This window comes from Neofelis nebulosa, chromosome 3 (genome assembly GCF_028018385.1).
Source record: "Neofelis nebulosa isolate mNeoNeb1 chromosome 3, mNeoNeb1.pri, whole genome shotgun sequence".
Taxonomy (NCBI): domain Eukaryota; kingdom Metazoa; phylum Chordata; class Mammalia; order Carnivora; family Felidae; genus Neofelis; species Neofelis nebulosa.
In genome coordinates, this window is record NC_080784.1 from 108,520,031 (window position 1) to 108,542,337 (window position 22,307).

The window sequence follows — 22,307 nt, forward strand, 5'->3', positions numbered from 1 at the left end:
AGAGACATCAGGGAGGGCAGGGAGCTATTTTTGCTTGTGGAGCCAGGACAGAGGTGGGGGAGAGTCCAGGAAAAGCACTCCCCCATAAGCAGCTGGAGAGAAATTGGGAAAGTGGAAACAGCTGCAAGGACTGAACAAAAAAAGGCAGAAAGGAGAAAGGAGAGGGTTTAAATTCCATCAAGACTCTATAAACGGGGAGCACAGAGTCTGAAACTCCACAGCTCCATACCTGGTGGTGCTCTGGTGGGAAGGGCAAATCCCCAAGAGTGGAGAGCAAGGTCCATGGGCCACATGGGGAGTGGCAGTTCCTCTGCAGAGAGGACATTTGGGAGAGGCCATGAGGCCACCCCACAGGCAAAGGTCCCCGCAGACCCCAGAGAACAACCACATTCACTGGTGTTGGAACAAGGACGTGAAGGGGGAAGACTGGTGCTAGATGTGTGTTGTGATTTTCCATAAACCCTGAAATGCTGCTGCTACAAGATCGTTCAAACTTTTTCTGGGGCAGGCTGGCACCCAGCCACAGTCTCTGTGCACTGGTAGCAGCATGGTCTCGTGAACATTCTGAGGACGGGCCAGCACCTGGCCATTGCTCAGTGAGATCCTCCCACAGAGGATCTGAGTGAGTCAAACCACAGTTGCTTGGAAGGGAAGGGCTGGAGGGGGGCCAACATGGCAAAGTAGAGGGGTCCAAAGTTCCCTCCTCTCTCAAACAAAGCGGTGTTGAGGCCAAAGGACTTTGAACCCCACGAGTCCAGGAGAAAGGCAGAAAAGCTTCCAGAGACCCACCAGGACAACTTGACAGGCCATAGGTGGGGCGCTTCAGGGAACAGACAGCATGCCCAGAGTGGAGGTGGTACTTGCCTACACCAAACCATGCCCCTCCACGCCCGGTAACTGTGTATCTACTAGAGCAGTATTGACAATGATGAACCAGATAGCCCTCATCCAGACCGGCTCTGTTGCATTGCCTGGTTTAATTCTTGGACAATTCTTACCATACATATATATTCTTCCTTTTCTTCTTATCTCTTCCCTCCTCTGGTCTGGTTAGTCTGATTGTTGATCTGTTTAAACAGACATATTTAATCCATTCTCTTGACACATGTTCTACACCTCCTTCCTTATTTTCCTTTCTCTCTCTCTGGATTAAGCCATATAGTTTCTTTGATCAATTTTATTTTTCTCTTCCTTTTCCCTGTCCCATTCTTTATTTTCATTTCTCTCTCTCTGGATTAAGCTGTGTAGTTTCTCTGGGAAAATTTATCTTATTTTCTTTTTCCCTGTTTCCTTCTTTATTTTCCTTTCTCTCTCTCTCTGGGTTAAGCCTATAGTTTTTCTGCCTGGTCAGTTTTTATTTTTTTCTTTTTCCCTGCCCTGTCATTTCTCTCTTTGTATGGGATAAGGCCTCTTCCATCAGCACTGCCTCTCCCTGTTGTTTATTTCTAGCTCGTGTTTCTGGTTTTTGGTTTTGGTTTTTTTGTGTGTTTGCCTGTTTTTAGTTTTATGTTTGTTTTTTGTTTGTATATTTTCCTTTCCAGGACTACTTCAATGAACAAATCAAAGCACACCTGGTGGAGGGTCCAAAATATCACTACGAGTAGGGAGATAAAGTAACCAAAGTCACAACAACAGAGAGCAAGTAACACTCTCCACATAACACCTCCTGAAGGGCCAGGCCCTGGAAAGTGTATGACCCATCTTTAATATAGTAGTGTTCACAGAAACAGGGTACATAACAAGCTTTGGGACATAAGGGACAGAAGAGTAACCAAAATGATGAAATGGAAGAATTCTTCTCCAAAGAGATTCCAGGAAGAAATGACAGCTAAAGAATTGTTCAAAACAGATATAAACAATGTAACTGAACAAGAATTTAGAATAATAGTCATAAGAGTGATCGCTGGGCTTGAAAAAAGCAAAGAAGATAGCAGAGATTCTATTGCTGCAGACATCAAGGAACTGAAAAATAGTCATGATGAATTAAAAAATGTTGTAAATGAGGTGCAAAATAAAGACAGTGACAGCAAGATTGAAGAGAAAGGGGAGATTGGTGAAATAGAAGATAAAATTATGGAAAAAGATGAAGCTGAGAATAATAGAGATAAAAAAATTCTAGATCACAAGGGGAGAATTAGACAACTAAGTGATACAATGAAACGGAACAATATCCGTATCATAGGAGTTCCAGAAAAAGAAAGAGAAAGGGGCTGAAGGTGTACGTGAACAAATCATAGCTGAGAACTTTCCCAATCTGGGGAAGCAAACAGGCATTGAAATTTAGGAGGCACAGAGAACTCCCTTCAGATGTAACTTTAATTGATCTGCATGACATATCATAGTGAAACTGGCAAAATACAAAGATAAAGAGAGAATTCTGAAAGCATCCAGGGATAAACAGGACTTAACCTACAAGAATAGATACATTAGGGTAGTAGCAGACCTATATACTGAAACTTGGCAGGCCAGAAAGGAGTGGCAGGAAATTTTCAACATGATGAAGAACAGGAAAAATAGGCAGCCAAGAATCCTTTATCCAGCAAACTTGTTATTCAGAATAGGAGAGATAAAGTTTTTCCCAAACAAACAAAAAGTGAAGGAACTCATCACTACTAAATCAGCCCTACAAGAGCCTAAGAGGGCCTCTGTGAGTGAAATGTTGCAAGGACCACAAAGGATCAGAGACAACACTACAAGCATGAAACCTACAGATAACACAATGATTCTAAACCCATATCCTTCAGTAATAACACTGAATGTAAATGGACTAAATGCACCAATCAAAAGACATAGGGTATCAGAATGGATAAAAAAACAAGACCCATCTAGTCACTGTATACAAGAGACCCATTTTGGACCTGAGAAAACCTTCAGATTGAAAGTGAGGGAAGGAGAACCATCTATCATGCTATTGGAGGTCAAAAGAAAGCTGGAGTAGCCATACTTATATCAGACAAACTAGATTTTAAAAACTATAACAAGAGATGAAGAAGGGCATTACAAAATAATTATGGCGTCTATCCATCAAGAAAAACTAACAATTGTAAATGTCTATGCACAAAATTTGGTAGCACCCAAATATATAAAACAATCACAAACAAACAATCCTGTTGGTAAGAATGTGGTAATTGCAGGGGACTTTAATACTCCACTTCAACAATGGACAGATCATCTAGGCAGAAAATCAATAAAGAAACAATGACCCTGAATGATACACTGGACCAAATGGACGTGACAGCTATATTTACAACTTTTCATCCTAAAGCAGCAGATTATACATTCTTCTCAAGTGCACATGGAACATTCTCCAAGATAGATCATATACTGGGTCACAAAACAGTCCTCAGTAAACATAAAGGAATTGAGATCATACCATGTACACTTTCAGATCATGATGCTATAAAACTTGAAATCAACCACAGGAAAAAAGTTTGGAAAGCCTGCAAATGCATGGAGGTTAAAGAACATCTTACTAAAGAATGAATGGGTCAACCAAACAATTAAAGAAGAAATTTAAAAAACTATATGACAACAAATGAAAAAGAAAACACAACAATCGCAACCCTTTGAGATGTAGCAAAGGCAGTCCTAAGAGGAAAATACAATGCAATCCACGCCTGTCTCAAGAAACAAGAAAAATCCCAAATACAAAAGTTAACAGCACACCTAAAGGAACTAGAAGCAGACCAGCAAAGAAACCCCAAACCCAACAGAACAAGATAAATTTAATAAAGATCAAAGAAGAAATAAACAATATAGAATAAAAAAAAACACAAAAAAAACAGATCAATGAAATGGAGAGTTGGTTTTTTGAAAAAAATAAACAAAATTAATAAACCTCTAGCCAGACTTCTCAAAAAGAAAAGAGAGGGTACCCAAATTGATAAAATCACAAATGAAAATGGATTTATCACAACACAACCAATCCCTTAGAAATACAAGCAATTATCAGAGAATACTATGAAAAATTATATGCCAACATACTGGACAACCTGGAAGAAATGGACAAGTTCCTACACACCCACACTCTACTGAAACCCAAACAGGAAGAAACAGAAAATTTGAACAGACTCCTAACTGATGAAGTAATTGAATCAGTTATCAAAAATCTCCCAACAAATAAGAGTCCTGAACCAGATGACTTCCCTGGGTAATTCTACCAGACATTTAAAGCAGAGTTAATACCTATATTTCTCAAGCTATTCCAAAAAGCATAAATGGAAGGAAAACTTCTGGACTCCTTCTATGAAGCCAGTATTACCTTAATTACCAAACCAGATAGAGACCCCTGTAAAAAGGAGAATTATAGGCCAATATCCCTGATGAACATAGATGCAAAAATTCTCAACAAGAATTAGCAAATTGAATTCAACAGCATATAAAAGAAATTATTCACCATGATCAAGTGGGATTCATTCCTGGACTGCAGGGCTGATTCAATATTTGGAATCAATCAATGTGATAAATCACATTAATGAAATAAAATATAAGAACCATATGATCCTGTCAATAGATGAAGAAAAAGCATTAGACAAAATACATCATCCTTTCTTAATAAAATCCCTCTAGAAAGTCAGGATAGAAAGAACATACTTAAACATCATAAAAGCCATATATGAAAAGCCCACAGAATATCATCCTCACTGGGGAAAAACTGAGCATTGCCTCTAAGATCAGGAACTCAACAGGGATGCCCACACTTACCACTGCTGTTTAACATAGTGCTGGAAATCCTTGTCTCGGAAATCAGACAACAAAATGAGGTAAAATGCATCCAAATTGTCAAAGAAGAAGTCAAACTTTCACTTTTTTGCAGATAGCATAATAGCGTACATGGAAAACCTGAAAGACTCCACCAAGAGACTGCTAAAACTGATACATGAATTCAGCGAAGTCACAAGGTACAAAATCAATGTACAGAAATCAGTTACATTTTTATACAGTAATAATAAAGCAACAGAAAGAGAATTAAATAAAATGATCCCATTTACAATTGCACCAAGAACCATAAAATACCTAGGAATAAACCTAACCAAAGTTGTAAGAGATCTGTATGCTGAAAACTATAGAAAACTTATGAAGGAAATTGAAGAAGAAACAAAGAAATGGGAAAACATTCCATGCTCAAGGACTGGAAGAGTAAATATTGTTAAAATGTCAATACTACCCAAAGCAATCTACACATTCAGTGCAATCCCAATCAAAATTGTACCGATACTCTTCTCAAAGCTAGAACAAACAATCCTAAAATTTGTATGGAACTATAAAAGACCCCAAATAGTCAAAGTGATATTGAACAAGAAAACCAAAGCGGGAGGCATCACAACCCCAGACTTTAGCCTCTACTACAAAGCTGTAATCATCAAGACGGTATGGTACTGGCACAGAAACAGACACATAGACCAATGGAATAGAATAGAGAACCCAGAATTGGACCCACAAATGTAGGGCCAACTAATCTCTGACACAGCAGGAAAGAGCATCCAATAGAAAAAAGACAGTCTCTTTAGCAAATGGTTCTGGGAGAACTGGACAGCAAAATTCAGCAGAATGAAACTAGACCACTTTCTTACACCATACACAAAGTAATCTCAAAATGAATGAAAGACCAAAATGTGAGACAGAAAACCATCATAACCCTACAGGAGAAAGTAGGTAACAACCTCTTTGACCTCAGCCACAGCAATTTCTTACTTGACACATTTCCAAAGGCACGTGAATTAAAAGAAAAAATGAACTATTGGGACCTCATCAAGATAAAATGCTTCTGTGCTGCAAAGGAAATAATCAACAAAACTAAAATGCAACTAATGGAATGGGAGAATATATTTGCAAATGAGATATTGAATAAAGGGTTAGTATCCAAAATTTATAAAAACACTTACTAAACTCAACACCTGAAAAACAAATAATCCAGGGAAGAAATGGGCAGAAGACATGAATAGACACTTTTCCAAAGAAGACATTCAGATGGCCAACAGACACATTAAAAGATGCTCAGTGCCACTCCTCATCAGGGAAATACAAATCAAAACCACACTTAGATATCACCTCACACTGGTCAGAGTGGCTAAAATGAACAACTCAGGAAACTACAGATGCTGGCAAGGATGTGGAGAAACTGGAACCCTCTTGCACTTTTGGTGGGAATACAAACTGGTGCAGCCACTCTGGAAACCAGTGTGGAGGTTCCTCAAAAAATTAAAAATAGTACTACCCTACGACCCAGCAATAGCACTAGTAGGAATTTACCCAAGGGATACAGGAGTGCTGATTCATAGGGGCATATGTACCCCAATGTTGATAGCAGCACTTTCAACAATAGCCAAATCATGGAGAGAGCCTACATGTCCATCGACTGATGAATGGATAAAGAAGATGTGGTTTATATATACAACGGAATACTACTTGGCAGTGAGAAAGAATGAAATCGTGCCATTTCCAGTAATGTAGATGGAACTGGAAGGTACTGTGCTAAGTGAAATAAGTCAGTCAGAGAAGGACAGATATCATATGTTTCACTCATATGTGGATCTTGATAAACTTAATAGAGGACCATGGGGTGAGGGAGGGGTAAAAAATAGATACGGAGAACAAACTGAAGGTGGATAGTGGGGTGGGGGAGAGGGAAAATGGGTGATGGGCATTGAGGAAGGCACTTGTTGGGATGAGCACTAGGTGTTGTATGTAAGCCAATTTGACAATAAAGTATATTAAAAAATAAGAATAAAAGTGCACCAATAAAAAAAAAAAACTTGGCAATTACTCCTTCAATTAGAAGATGTTATTGTGTAGCTAACAGCTAGTATAGTTTTTCTAGTGATGCTCCTTCAAGGAAAGATGAAGCATGAAAATTTTTCTCCTCAGTAGAATAGATTTTTAGTTATTTATAATATGTATTGCTAATAACTAATATCTTTGGGCACTCCCTTATTCAAGGTACCAATCTATGATGTTTACATTTATTATACCATTAAATTTTATTACAGCACAATGAGAAGATATTATTCTTCTTAATCTTATTAGAAATATTATTTTACAAACTTTAACTTGCTCACACTCATGCAGAATGAAACCTAATTCTTAATTTCAAGGCTGTGCTATTATCTATCAAATGAAAAAATTCATATTGGAAATTCAAAGATAAAAAGTTATGGCAATACTTGTTTGAAAAATAAACTTTCGTTACCAGATGAGTGCCCATCAAAAAGGAATCCTTTCTATTTTTTTCTCCTTATCATTTGAATATCTAGCATTTTCCCACCTTACCCTTTAACTTCTATCAATTTGGAAATAAGATTTTTATTTCTATAATATGTTATGATATCCGCAGTTTCTTATTAAATCATCTTGTTCAGTCTTTACTTAACCATGTGAAAGGGTTATCAACCTTTTTTTATTCCTACAGCTCAAAGAATTTTAAACCAAGATCATACTACTAATAAATGGTAATGTACCAAAACTAGAAATTCTTTTGATAGTTCAAAGTGCACTCATATTATCCTAATTTTTAAATACTAAGCCAGCAGTTTAAAGAGCTCTTATGCTTAGAAGCAACTTTCTCCTTTTGAAAACTGAAGAAACAATGTAACATTGAGGCTACAAAATATGCATGTACTATTTCATTTTAACAGGAAAATTTTGTTCTACAAATTACAATACAAGACTCATGTCCACAGGAGCTTGAAACATTCCTGATATCAATCCAATATAAGGATAAATTAAATGTATACAAATATTTGTTCAATTCTCAGAATTTCTAAATAAAGCAAATTAAGAGAAACTTTGTAGACTGTAAAGATAATTTTAATCAGTTGAAGTGAATCTGCAATGGACGTTTTTGACATTGATTTTATGTGGTAGAAGATTCAGAGATAGTTTATAAGCATACATAAGCCCAGAACAGTAGACATGTTGAAATCTAATTAAATCATATTAATACGTGTAATTGAAAATGAAAACTACTAAAAGTTTACTCATTTTCATTTATATAATAACTTTAATTTTTGTGATATTAAATGACTGTTTTACTAATGATATTAACTAGAGTCAATATAGAAGAATAAAAGTTCCAACCAGTCTTGGGGCGCCTGGGTGGCGCAGTCGGTTAAGCGTCCGACTTCAGCCAGGTCACGATCTCGCGGTCCGTGAGTTCGAGCCCCGCGTCAGGCTCTGGGCTGACGGCTCGGAGCCTGGAGCCTGTTTCCGAGTCTGTGTCTCCCTCTCTCTCTGCCCCTCCCCCGTTCATGCTCTGTCTCTCTCTGTCCCAAAAATAAATAAAAAACGTTGAAAAAAAAAAATTAAAAAAAAAAAGTTCCAACCAGTCTCAAAACAGAGACTTTTCATTTTCTGGATTTTTCAGGTACACACTAGAAGGGATGAAAAGAGTACAAACACAGGGCTATGTGCTCAACAGCCAGTTAAATGATACTGATAATTCTTTTGTCATGAAAATATAAATGACAAGTATTTCTATATTTTAAATATAATTCAACACAGGGGCTCCTGGGTGGCTCAGTCAGTTAAGCATCCAACTTTGGCTCCGGTCATGATTTCACAGTTCATGAGTTCGAGCCCCGTATCAGGCTCTGTGCTGACAGTTCAGAGCCTGGAGCCTGCTTTGGGTTCTGTGTCTCCCTCTCTCTCTGCTCCTCCCCCATTGATGTTCTGTCTCTCAAAAATAAATAAACATTATTTTTTTTAATAATACATATAATTCAAGAAAATAACACTAAAATTCATTAAAGTTTATAGCCTAATTTGATATCCCTCTAAAAGTACGTTACATTTTTGATTCATAAGTGACACAAATTGCTTAATTAGTTTAAATAGGGGTCCTTTTCTCTGTTAAATGTTGCATTGTCCCATAGGCAGCACTTTAAATTCAATAGAGGAAAAAGTATATTTTCTGAATTGCATACAGCATATTGTTACTAATTACAGAATCTTAATGTGAAGTGTAAAGTATTAAGTTCTTTGCATAAAATTTAGGGACTAAAAGGCTAAATAAGAATTTCATGGTTATGAATTAGTAAGCTAAATAACAACTTAATCACAGTAAAGATAGACATTTAAGCACACGCTTTATAAGGAATATAACTGAGAGGAGAGAGTGAAAATTCACCTATTTCCTGTATTCTAATTGAATTAGAAGTATTCCTAAAAATGAGGCACTGATTTTAAGTTATCATTAAATTGCCTAATTCAATACTTAAATATTAAATGTTATTGGAAATATCTTTTAAACTACAAAAATGTTACAAGAGCAGTACAAAAAATTCTGCACCTTCCACACAGATCCACAGATTTTTAATTTTTCTACTTTTGCATTACTACTTATCTGTCTGCTTTATTTATATATACTTTTAAACATTTGGGCACATATCTATATATCCTTTTCTATGTGCTTTGAAGAGATACATCGAAAATTTTTTTTTTTTTAATTTTTTTTTTCAACGTTTTTTATTTATTTTTGGGACAGAGAGAGACAGAGCATGAATGGGGGAGGGGCAGAGAGAGATAGGGAGACACAGAATCGGAAACAGGCTCCAGGCTCTGAGCCATCAGCCCAGAGCCTGACGCGGGGCTCGAACTCACTGACCGCGAGATCGTGACCTGGCTGAAGTTGGACGCTTAACCGACTGCGCCACCCAGGCGCCCCATCGAAAATATTATTAATTACTCAACATGAAATGTGAAGTTTAAGTAACCCACAGCAATGCAAAAACAATTATAACAACGAGATCTAGAACAAGAGAAACCTTGATATTGTTTTCTTTGGTGGCTGCACTAATTAACATCCCCACTAGGAGTTCATAAGTGCTCCTTTTTCCACACATCCTTGTCAACATTTGTATTTGATAATGGTTATGACAGGTGAGGTGACACACTACATGGTATCTCATTGTGGTTTTTATTTGGACTTCCTGATAGTGATCTTTCATATGTCTGTTGACCATCTGTATGTCTTCTTTGGGGAAAAAATGTATATTCAGGTCTTCTTCCCATTTATTAATTGGATTGTTGTTGTTGAGCTGTATGAGTTCTTTATATATTTTAGATATCAACCCCTTATTGAAGATATCATTGCAAGTATCTTCTCTCATACAGTAGGTTGCCTTTTTATTTTGGTTTCTTTTGTTGTGCTAAAAGGTTTTTGTTTATTTTTACTTTTGTTGCCCTTGCCTGAGGAGATATAGCAATATATATACCAAGATAATATATCTTACGTAAGACTGATGTTAAAGAATTTACTGCCTATATTTTCATCTAGAAGTTGTATGGTTTCAAGTATTAGGTATTTAATACATTTGAGGTAAGTTTTTTGTGTATGGTGTAAGAAAGTGGTCCAATTTACCCAGAATCATTTACTGAAGAGACTGTCCTTTCCCTATTGGATGTTCTTGTCTCCTTTGTTGTAGATTAACCATATAAGTATGGATTTATGTCTGGGCTATCTGTTCCATTGATCTATTTGTCTTTTTATGTTCCAGTACCATAGTGTTTTGATAACCATAGCCTTGTAGTATAGTTTGAAATCAGGGAGCATGATGCCTCCAGCTTTATTTTTCTTTCTCAAGAGTGCTTTGGCAATTCAGTCTTTTGTGGTTCCATTTAAATTTAATTTGATTTAAATTCTTTGAGAGATTCTATTGCTATTTTGATAAGGATTGTCTTGAATCTGTAGATTGCATTGGGTAGTGTGGACATTTTAGCAATATTTTTCCAAATCATGAGCATGGTATTATTTTCCATTTGTTTGTTTCATCCTCAATTTCTTAATATCTCCTTTTTCATAATATAGGTATTTCATATTTTTGGTTAAATTTATTCCTAGATATTTTACTTTTTTGATGCAATGGTAAATAAGATTATTTTCTTAATTTCTCTTCCTGAAATTTTGTTACTACAGTGCAGAAATGCAATATATATCTGTATGTTGATTTTGTATCTTTCAACTTAACTGAATTTTTTTATTCTAATATTTTTGGTAGAGTCTTTAGTGTTTTCTCTATATTATCACATAATCTGCAAATATTAACAGTTTTACTTTTCCCTTTCACTTCTTTTTATTGCTCTACCTAGAGCTTTCAATACTATGTTAAGTAAAAGTGGTGAGAGTAAGCAACTTTTTTCTTATTCCTGATCTTAGAGAAAATACTTTCAGTTTTTCACCATTGAGTATGATGTTAGTTGTGGGTATGTTATATATGGTCTTTATTATGTTGAAGTATGTTCCCTGTATGCTGACTTTGTTGTGAGTTTTTATCATAAGTAAATGTTGAATTCTGTCAAATGCTTTTTCTGCACATATTGAGATGATGTGATTTTTGTCCATGTATCATGGACATACTTTTGTCCATGCATACATGGAAAAGGTCTAAATATATGAAAGTAAAGAATACACTTCTAAATAACCCATGTGTTAAATAGGACATCTCAAAAATAAATAAAAATATATAAAATAACAAAAATTAAAATATAAAATATAAAATATGTCAATACAACTAAAGAAGTAATTAGAAAAACTTCTGCTCTTATGTTGGAAAAGGAGGAAGTTCTCAAATACAAATCAGATTTCCTTACCATGTTATCCAGGAAAAGAGAATCAAAATGGAAAAAGAAAAAAAAAAAAAAGCAAGATGGAAATAATCATTAAAACAACAGAGCATAAATCAGTGAAATGGAAAACAATGATGTGTAAAGCTCTTTAAAAAAATCAAAGCTGATTAACCATTAACATGGCTGTCAAAAATAGAAGACACAAATCTCCAATTTCATGAATAAAAGAACCTATATCACAATAGATCCTGCAGTTCTCAAAAAGACATAAGGGAATACTATGAATCATACTTTAAAAATAGATAATTTCAAAAATGGAATAATTTCCTAAAAAAAGGATGTGACTCAGCTAAGATGAAATAGAAAAATCTGTAGTATATACAAAGTAATTCATAGCAATTGTACACAGTTTCTTCCAAATATTGAAGATGAAAGGATGAATTCTGATCCATTGTATGAGTACATTCCCTAATACCAAAACCATGCAAAATCACAGCACAAAACAAACTGCAGAATATCACTCATATAGAAACAAATATTTTAGCAAACTGTTATCAAGTCGAATTTAGCAATATATTAATTTGTACACCACAACCAAGAGCGATTTATTCTAGGTATGTAAAGCTACTAGAACATTTTTAAAAAGCAACATACCATATCAACAAGATACTGAAGAAAATTCATATGATTACATGATACATGTAATATAAAACATCATTGGAGATAATTCAATGCCCATTAATGATAAAAGATAAATTTTTGAATAAAATAATAGTGCTAGAATGCATGATATTCCACTAAAAGTAAGAAAACATGAAGGGCATCTGATCTTATTACTCTTATTTAGTATAGTCCTGGAAGACCTAGCTAGTGAAACAGGTAAGGAAAAGAAATAAAAGGCATACCGATTGGAAGGAAGGTGTACAATATATCTATTTCCAGAAGTCATGATTTTCTCTATAATAGAATCTAAAACTAAAACAAAGTGAGTTCAAGAAATTTTCAGGATAAATATTAATGGAAAAAGATTTAAGAGCAAAGTTTTGTATATTAAAATTGCATCTGCAGAAATAAAACTTTTGAATACCATTTACAATTGTTTCAAAGAATAAGAAATGCTTAGACATATACTTAAACTATGCATAGGACTTATGTGTTATGACTGCAAAATGCTGATAAAAGAAATCAAATAAGACAAACAAATGGAAGGACAAACTGTATACATTGATGAGAAAACAACATTATAAAGATGTCAATTCTTCCTAACATGATCTTTCAATTAAAAAAATAATAATGTTTATTTTTGAGAGAGAGCACAAGCAGGGGAGGAGCAGAGAGAGAGAGGGAGACTCAGAATCTGAAGTAGGCTCCAGGCTCTGAGCTGTCAGCACAGACCTCAATTCAGGGCTTGAACTCACAAACTGTAAGATCATAACCTGAGCTGAAGTCAGACGCTTAACAGACTGAGCCACCCAGGTGCCCCCTGACTTGATCTTTAGCTTTACCGAGATTCTCACAAAAATATCACCAAGATATTTTGGGCATAGAAGAGCTAAATTCATCTTGACAAAAACATCAATTTATTATCAAGGCTTTCTATATAGCTACAGTAATCACAAATGTTTGCTATTAGTAAAGACATAGACAAAGATCAATGAGATAATAACAAATAGACCCACACAACTATAATCAATTAATGTTTTTTATAATGATGAACAGGCAATTCAAAAGAAGAAAAATAGCTTCTCCACTTGAACCAATAAGATGTAAACCAAAAAATTAAATTTTATCTAAACTCAAGTTTTTGGAATATTAACTCAAGATGAATAGACTTACATGTACATATACAACTATAAAATTTACACAACAAATGGAAAATCTCTGAGATCCAGGTGTATGCACAGTGTTCTTAGAGCTCAATCAAAAGCACAATCTATAAAGATGAAAATTGGCAAATTTTATTTCATCAAAATGAAAATACTTTTCTATAAATGTCCATATGTAAGTACTTTTCTATAAATGTCCAAATGTCCATATGTACAAGCTTAAGACTGGAGAAAATACTTTCAAACCACATGTCTACTAAAGGACTGGTATCAAGAATATACAAAAAACATTCAAAACATAGTGAAAGAAAAACCCAGCAGTCCATTTAGAGAATTGAGTGAAAGACATAGATAGTTTTTTCAGTAAAGAAAATATACAGATGGCAAATAGGCCCATAAAAAGATAATCTATGTCACTCATCACAATTGTGATGATTGTGGTTCACAATCACAAGTGAAAACCACAATCTGACTACCTACCTATCATAATGGCTAAAGAAAGGTGATAACAACAAAGATGGGAGAGGGGATGTGAAGAAACTAGATCACTCACATATTGCAGGTTGGAGAGGAAAGTGGTGTATACACTCTGAAAAATAGATTGCCCATTTATTTAAAACAAAACAAAGCAAAACACCTAAAAACAGCATTATAAAACTGAGGAACTAAGCACCTGGGCATTTATTCCAGAGGAAAAAAATGGAATATATTCACACGAATGTGTATAGCAGCTTCATTAGCAATATTCGTAACCTCCAAACAACCCAGATTTCATTTTACTGAGTAAATGGTTAAACTGTTGTGCATATACATCATGAAAGGACAAGAGTGGTCCTTAAGGTGATAGAATATTCAGTATCTTGACTATATCAAAGTCAACATTCTCCTTGTAATATTGTTTTGCAGTGTCTGCCTATTGGGAGAAACTGGGTAAAAGAGAAATGTGATATTAGTGTTTCTTACAACTCCATGTCTATATACATTATCTCAAAATGCAATTTTGTTCATAAGTTAAATGAAGTCCAAAGTTCACTTCTTCAGCCACAGTATCTGTATTTCAAATACTCAGTAGCCACATTTGGCTAGTAGCTATCATATTGAACAGAGTAGAATGTTTCTATAAACTTTACTAGAAGCTACTAGTTATACTATTGAACAGAAATATTTATAATAACCTTATTTAACCTATTTTTTCTTTTTTTTTTTTTTTACGTTTATTTATTTTTGAGACAGAGAGAGACAAAGCATGAACGGGGGAGGGTCAGAGAGAGAGGGAGACACAGAATCCGAAACAGGCTCCAGGCTCTGAGCTGTCAGCACGGAGCCCGACGCAGGGCTTGAACTCACAGACCGCGAGATCATGACCTGAGCCGAAGTCGGCCGCTTAACCGACTGAGCCACCCAGGCACCCCGAACCTATTTTCTAGGTAATGGGAGTTTCCAGTTTACTGAAGTCTCATGCTACTTAAAATTCTTAATACCATAAATCCTGTTCATTTTCATTTAGAACATATGCCTCCTGAACTCACAGGAATTTTCTATTATATTGACCTTATTTTTCAACTTTTGCTTTACCAGGGATGAATTTTTGATTAATTAAGCAATTGGACAGAACATTTTCCAAAAGAAAATATGAATACTAATTTAATTATTAAATAAGTAACTAGGGTTAAACTTTATAAGCAATGGAGAATCATTATCTACATTATTTACATGTATAAATAAAAATTATAGTGTTCTCATACATAATTTAATGTAAATCTATAATTTATGTGTCTAAGTTAACTAAAACTGTATGATTTCATATAAAATGTAAAAGCTCTAAATTCAGCGACCTCAAGGGGGAATATCCAAAACAACTGAATAAATTAAAATTCAGTGTTTTTTTTCCAACTAAACAACAACTTGAAAAGTAAAAAATGAGGAACTTAGAGTTATCTCTAAAACTAAATAAAGTCATTTATAAAAAAACAAGCTGTCTCAACACATTTTCAAATTTTTAAAAATATAAAATGTAGTTTGGCTTCAAATTGTTTCATACTCCAAGTTAACTTAGTTTGAATCTAGGCTGAATAATCTTCACCCTTGGTTGATTACATTTTGATATTTCATAGTAAAACGAGGTTGCAGGGGATTTTTTTTATTTGGAACTCCATTTCTGCCTTTACGTGCACATCGTCAGTCATCTAGCTAGTAAAGTCAATTTCCTGCTTCCATTCCTTTTACCTTTGCTTATAGGTATGTGTTGTCAAGGAGATGAGGATTAATACCAAAACAAAGAGGAAACATGCTGTGAAGTTTAAATTCACCACAATGTTAGAATTGCTTTGAGGCAACATTTATAATCATAAAGTTTACTTTTATAAAAACAGTCTAAAATATATAATGTCTAGGAATTATAGAAAGTTTTATTGAAAACGATTAAATTCTAGGTAACGTCTGACTGATAAAAAAATGTCCAGCATTTTAATGTTGCAATTGAGAGACGATTAAGTTACACACTGGCTATATTTACCCCAGAACTAAAAAAAAATATCCCAGAACTTGAGTGAGATTGCTGAGTAGGATGATCCTGAGATCACTTCCTCCCATGGACACACCAAGTCTACAACTACTTAGAAATTGTCTCTGAGAAGTACCTGAGACTAGCAGAACCGTTCTTGCACAGCTAAAGATATAAGGAAAAAGCCATATGGAGAGGAGTAGGAAAGGCCCTGGTCCTGCAAGCAGAAGGGTTATCATAGGCAATGAGGCCCTCCCTGAGAAATGCGGGGTTCTAGCCCCAGAGCAGGGAATGCCCTCCCAGCGTACCTGCACTGTGTGCCAGAGGGTAATAAACTATATGTTATCTCTACTAGTCATCTTAATAACTAGGGAAGATCACAGCAAGCCTTCTCACATTCTTTTTTTTTTTTTTTTTTTTTTTTTTTTTTAATAGAGAAATGATCTTTTTTTTTTTTTTAATTTTTTTTTTTTTCAACGTTTTTTATTTATTTTTGGGACAGAGAGAGACAGAGCATGAACGGGGGAGGGGCAGAGAGATGAGGGAGACACAGAATCGGAAGCAGGCTCCAGGCTCCGAGCCATCGGCCCAGAGCCTGACGCGGGGCTCGAACTCACGGACCGCGAGATCGTGACCTGGCTGAAGTCGGACGCTTAACCGACTGCGCCACCCAGGCGCCCCTTCACATTCTGGTAAGAGCATACATTAACCTCCATTGGGCCTGGAACTCATCCCCAAGGAAGTTCACTGTATGGGCATGAACAAGATGGAGGACCAAAGATGGAGTCAGTGTTGTCAACATTCTTATAATTTCCTAACACCAGGCTTTGAAAATAAGCAGGGATTAAATCCAGGAAAGCTGGGGGGACTATAGGAACTGAGACTCTGCTCTCCATATGCCTTTCTAGCACCACACATCTTAGCATTCCCCTGAAGTCTGAACCTATCCACCCCAGCAAGCATCCATCTAAAGCAGCTCCTTCCCCTCATACCCACTGGGTAGACTTGGACAAGAATAATGCACAGGTAAATAGTCCTGCCTGGGCCTCACAGCCAGTCACAACAAGGGTATCCTTATCCACCAACATGCCTGTAGCTAAGCCTCTCAAACTTCTAAACTGGAGGCCAATCCCACTTCCCAGTGTGCTAGACAGCTGTGGCCAGGAATCCCAGCCAACCAAACAGGGGTTCAGCTCTACCCACTAGTGTGCCCAAAGCAGTCATGGTGCAGCCATAACAGGGAAATGCCACACATGGTGGGGGGATGCCGCTGAAGCACCTTGTTCTAATAAACAGAAGTATTATACTTATGGGCCCTACAGGACACTTTCTACATAAAGCCATTCTTTAAAGACCAAAAGATATAGCTAACCCACCTAATATATAGGAATAAACACAGAGAGTCACGCAAAATGAGGGACAGAGGAATACATTCTCAATGGAGACAAAAAAAAAAACAAACAAAAAAAGAAAATAAATGAAAAATAAAACAGAAAATGCTCTACCAGGTAAAGTTCAAAGTAATGGTGAAAAAGATGCTCACCAAACTCCAAGGAATAAATGAATACATTGAGAACTTCATCAAAGAAATAGAATATCTGAAAAAATAATGAATCAGAACTAAAAAATAAAATGAATAAAAGGAAAAATACACTACAGGGAACTAATAACTGATGACGTGGAAGAACAGATCAGCAATCTGAGAAAGAGGGTATGGAAATCATCCAAGCTGAATAGCAGAAACAAAAAAATATTAAAAGTAAGGATGGCTTAAGGGATATCTGGGACAAATTTGTATTATCTGGATCCCAGAATGTGGAGAGAGAGAAAAAGCAGTAGAAAAGTAAAGAAATAATTGTTAAAAACTTTCTTAATCTGGAGAAGAAAACAGACATCCATTTCCAAAAAGCAAAGACAGCCCCAAACAAGATAAACCCAAATAGGTAGGAAGGGCAGAGATACACTTGGGTATCAAACCCTTGTGAGATTAACCAGAAATGGAAGCACAGAGAAGCAAGAAAATCAGACCTCCACTAGGTACCCCAGGCATGTGGATTCACACTGGGAAAACAAAGCCCCTAATGTTTGACTTTGAAAACCAGTAGGGTTTAATTTTGCAAACTTTTGGGATCAGGGAGGTTTAACTCCAGATAGTTCAAAAATCAGTGGGCTTAGCTGTGGGAGACCAAGAGGGTGATAGGAAATGGAGTCCCTGCCTTTAAAGAGCCAGTATGATAAATAACCAGGACAAAACATAGCATAGAAGGTTCAGTTTGAAAAGTGCCTGGGGTATACATGAAGGAGAGTTTATTTACTAATCTCAGAAAGTGTATTGGAGGTATAGTGATCTTTAGGAGAAAAAAGTGCTGGTGGGCACCATTTCTTTTCCTGTTCCCCCAGCTTAGATAGCCAGAGATTTATGGGAAAAGTACAAAGACCTTCTACCTATCTTGTCAGCACTGTGTGTTGCATCCATACATTCCCTTTAGGCTGACATCATCTAACCTATCTACCTTGGCAAGTATCCCTCCAAAACAACTTCTACCTAACACCCTACAAGCAGCCCCTGCAAAGACTGGTGTAACTTCATAATGACTCCTGCTATGGGAAGATAACCTCACACACCAGTGGGCTCACAGATATAGCAGCTGAGACTTTCAGCTGGCTGTGCGGGGAAAGAACCATGACTTTTGGTAAATTTTCAGCTATGGCAGATACTGGGAGGACATGTACTGTGACTGCCATGCCTACACACTAACAAAAGCTACCCGGGGGACTGTGCATCTTAGGGCCCTGTCCTTTGATGTGCATGTAACTACAGCTGAGTGAAAACATCAAGTCTGAAGGTGGGCTGCATCCACCAAAAAAGCACCTCAGGAGCCTGTGCAAGAAGAAAGCCCCACCATTCAGCAGACAGTGAAGACTGCTAAACTGACTACTGATACCACCAACCTATTAGCTGCTGGAAAAGTCAGATAGGCCTCTTAACAGTACATGGACAAAATTCCCCCTGATGAGCCCATAGCAGAGAAGATCATTGAAGCTGACTGAACTTATGGCAAATGTGCCTTAGTCACAACAGTGGGATGCACATCCCACATAGGAGACACCACTAAGTACCTGATTCTGTAACTAGGGGACATTGTGCTATAGGGCACCATAGGACCTATTCAAAAGGTGGCTACTTTCAAAAAAAGGAGACAAAATTGACCTTCCTAATACATAGAAACAAACACAGAGATTTAGACAAAATGAGGGGACAGAGGAATATGTCCCAAATGGAAGAATAAGAAAATATCACAGAAAAAGAGATAAAGAAGACAGTGATAAGCAATATGCTTAAGAATTCAAACAATAGGCATAAAGATACTCACTGGACTTGAGGAAAGAGGGGAGGATCTCAATGAGAACTTCAACAGATACAAATTAAAAAAAAAAAAAGATTAAGAACTCAATGACTGAAATGAAAAATACACTAGAGGGAATCAACAACAGATTAGAAGATACAGAAGAACAGATGGGTGAACTGGAAGACAACGTAATGGAAAGCAACCAAGCCTGTCTGCAAAAAAGAAAATAAAAATTGAAAATAGGTTAAGGAAACTAAGTGATATCAAGCAGAACAGAATTTGCATTATAGAGATCCCAGAATAAGAAAGAGAAAGAGATGGAAAACATATTTGATGAGATTGCTGAAAACTTCCCTATTCTGGGAAAGAAAATAGACATCCATATCCAGGAAGTACAGAAAACTCCTAATAAGATGAACTCAAAGAAGTCCATACCAAGACAGATACTAATTAAAATGGCAAAATACAATAATGGAGAATTTTAAAAGCAGCAACAGTTATAAACAAGGGCAACTCCATAAAGTTATCAGCTGATTTGTCAGAAATTTTGTAGACTAGAAGGGAGTAGCATGATATATTCAGTTCTGAAAGGATAAAATACCCACAAAACTCTGCAACCAAGAATATTCTACATAGCAAGTTTATCATTCAGAATAGTATGTGAGCTACACTCCCAAACAAAAGCTAGAGGAGTTCATCACATCTAACCCACCCTTTCAAGAAATGTTAAAGGGAATTATTTAAAGAAAAGGAAATAACAGGCCATAGGTAAAAGTAATAAGATTTTGAAAGAAAAAAAATTTATGGTTAAATAGAAACATATAATAAAGATAGTAAAGTAATCACTTTTAAACCTTTTATACAGGTTAAAACTTAAAAATATAGCAAAATCAATTATACCTACAAAAATAGTCAAGGGACTCACAAAATGAAAATATGTAAAATAAGACATATACTGAAATATACTGGGGGGAGTAAAATTTTTAGTGCATTTAAAATGTGTTCACACATAAATTACCAACAACGTAATATAAATTACTACCCACAGGAGATGTTACATATGAAGCTAATGGTACTACAAATAAAAAAACCTATGAGAGATATACACAGAAAGAAAAAGGAATCCAAGCATAATACCCAACAAAGCAATCATTTCACAAGTGAAGAAAGCAAGAGAAGAAAGGAACAGAGAGGAAGTACAAAAACAGGAAGCAAATAATAAAATGGCAACAATTACATATCTATCAATAATTCCCTAAATGTAAATGGACTAAATGCTCTAATCAAAACTCATAATGTGACCAAATTGATAAAAAAGCAAGAAACATCTATATGCTCTTTATAAAGGATTCATTCAGACCTAAAAACACCTGCAGATTGAAAGTGAAGGAATGAAAAAAAGTCTACCGTGCAAAAGGAGCAACAGAAAAAAAAAAGCAATATTAATGTCATACAAAATACATTTTACAAAAGGACTCTAGCAAGAGAAAAAGAATACTACATAATTATAAGAGGAACAAGAGAAAGAAGTTGGTATTGCTGATATCAAAGAAGTTACTGCCTGTTCTCTTCTAGGAGTTTTATGGTTTCAGAGCTCACACTTAGGTCTTTTATCCATTTTAAATTTAGTTTTGTGTATGGTAGAAGAAAGTGGTCCAGCTTCATTCTTTTATAGGTTGCTGTCCAGTTTTCCAACACCATTTGTAGAAGACAATATCTTAATGATACAGAGCAAACTGATGATTACGAGAAGGGAGGTGGCTGAGGGTATAGGTTAAATAGGTGATGGGAACTAAGGAGTGCAATTGTTGTGATGAACACGGGTGATGTATGGAATTGTTGAATATATTGTACACCTGAAACTAATATCACACTGTATATTAACTAACTGGAATGTAAATAAAAACTAAAAAAAAATTCTATCTACCATTTAATATGTGTTTTAAATTTAATTATTTTTTAGATACTTTTAATGGTTATTTATTTTTTAGAGAAAGAGAGAAGAGCACGAGCAGGGGAGGGGCAGAAAGAGAGGGAGTCATAGAATCTGAAGCAGGCTCCAGGCTCTGAGCTGTCAGCACAGAGCCCAACACAAGGCTCGAACCCATGAACTGTGAGATCATGACGTGAGCTGAAGTCAGATGCTTAACTAACTGAGCCACTCAGGTGCCCCAAATTTAATTCCTTTTTTTAACTTCTTTCTGAGGAAAAAAGGAGAAGAAGAAAACACAATGGTCTAAAATCTTTAGGATAAAGAAAAGCAGTTTTAAGAGGGAAGTTTATAGCAATATAGGTCTACCTCAAGAAAGAATAAAATCTCAAACAATTTAACCTTATACCTAAAGGAAAAGAAAAAATGTCCAGAGGTAGTAGAAGGAAGGAAATAATAAAGATCAGAGTAAAAATAGAGACTAAACAAAAAACAACCAAAAACAAAAGAAAAGGAAAAGATCAATGAACCTGGGAGCTGGCTCTTTGAAAAGATAAACCAAATTGGTAAACTTTTAGCCAGATTTATCAAGATAAAAAGAGAAGACTAAAATAAATAAAATAAGAAATGAAGGAAAAACAAAAATGCTATGGAAATACAAAGTTCAGGTGAAAAGAGAATATTATGAACAATTATATGCCAACAAATTAGACAAACTTTAAAAACTAAATACCTAAACACATACAACTTTGTAAAACTGAATCCAAAAGAAATAGAGAACTTGAACAGATTGATTACCAGCAATGAAACTGAATCAGTAATCAAATACTCCCAACAAACAAAAGTCCAGGACCAAATAGCTTCACAAGTAAATTGTACCAAACATTTAAAAAATGGTTAATAGAAGAGGAAGGAAAACTTCCAAATTCATTCCAAGAGACCATTATTACTCTGATACCAAAACCAGACAGAAAAACTACAAAAAACAAAAACAAAAAAGTCAAAAAATCTACAGTCCAAAAGTTCTGATAAACATACATGCACAAACTTGCAACAAAATATTAGAAAACCTAATTAAACAATACAGTTTTATTTTTTATTTTTTTTTCAACGTTTTTTTATTTATTTTTGGGACA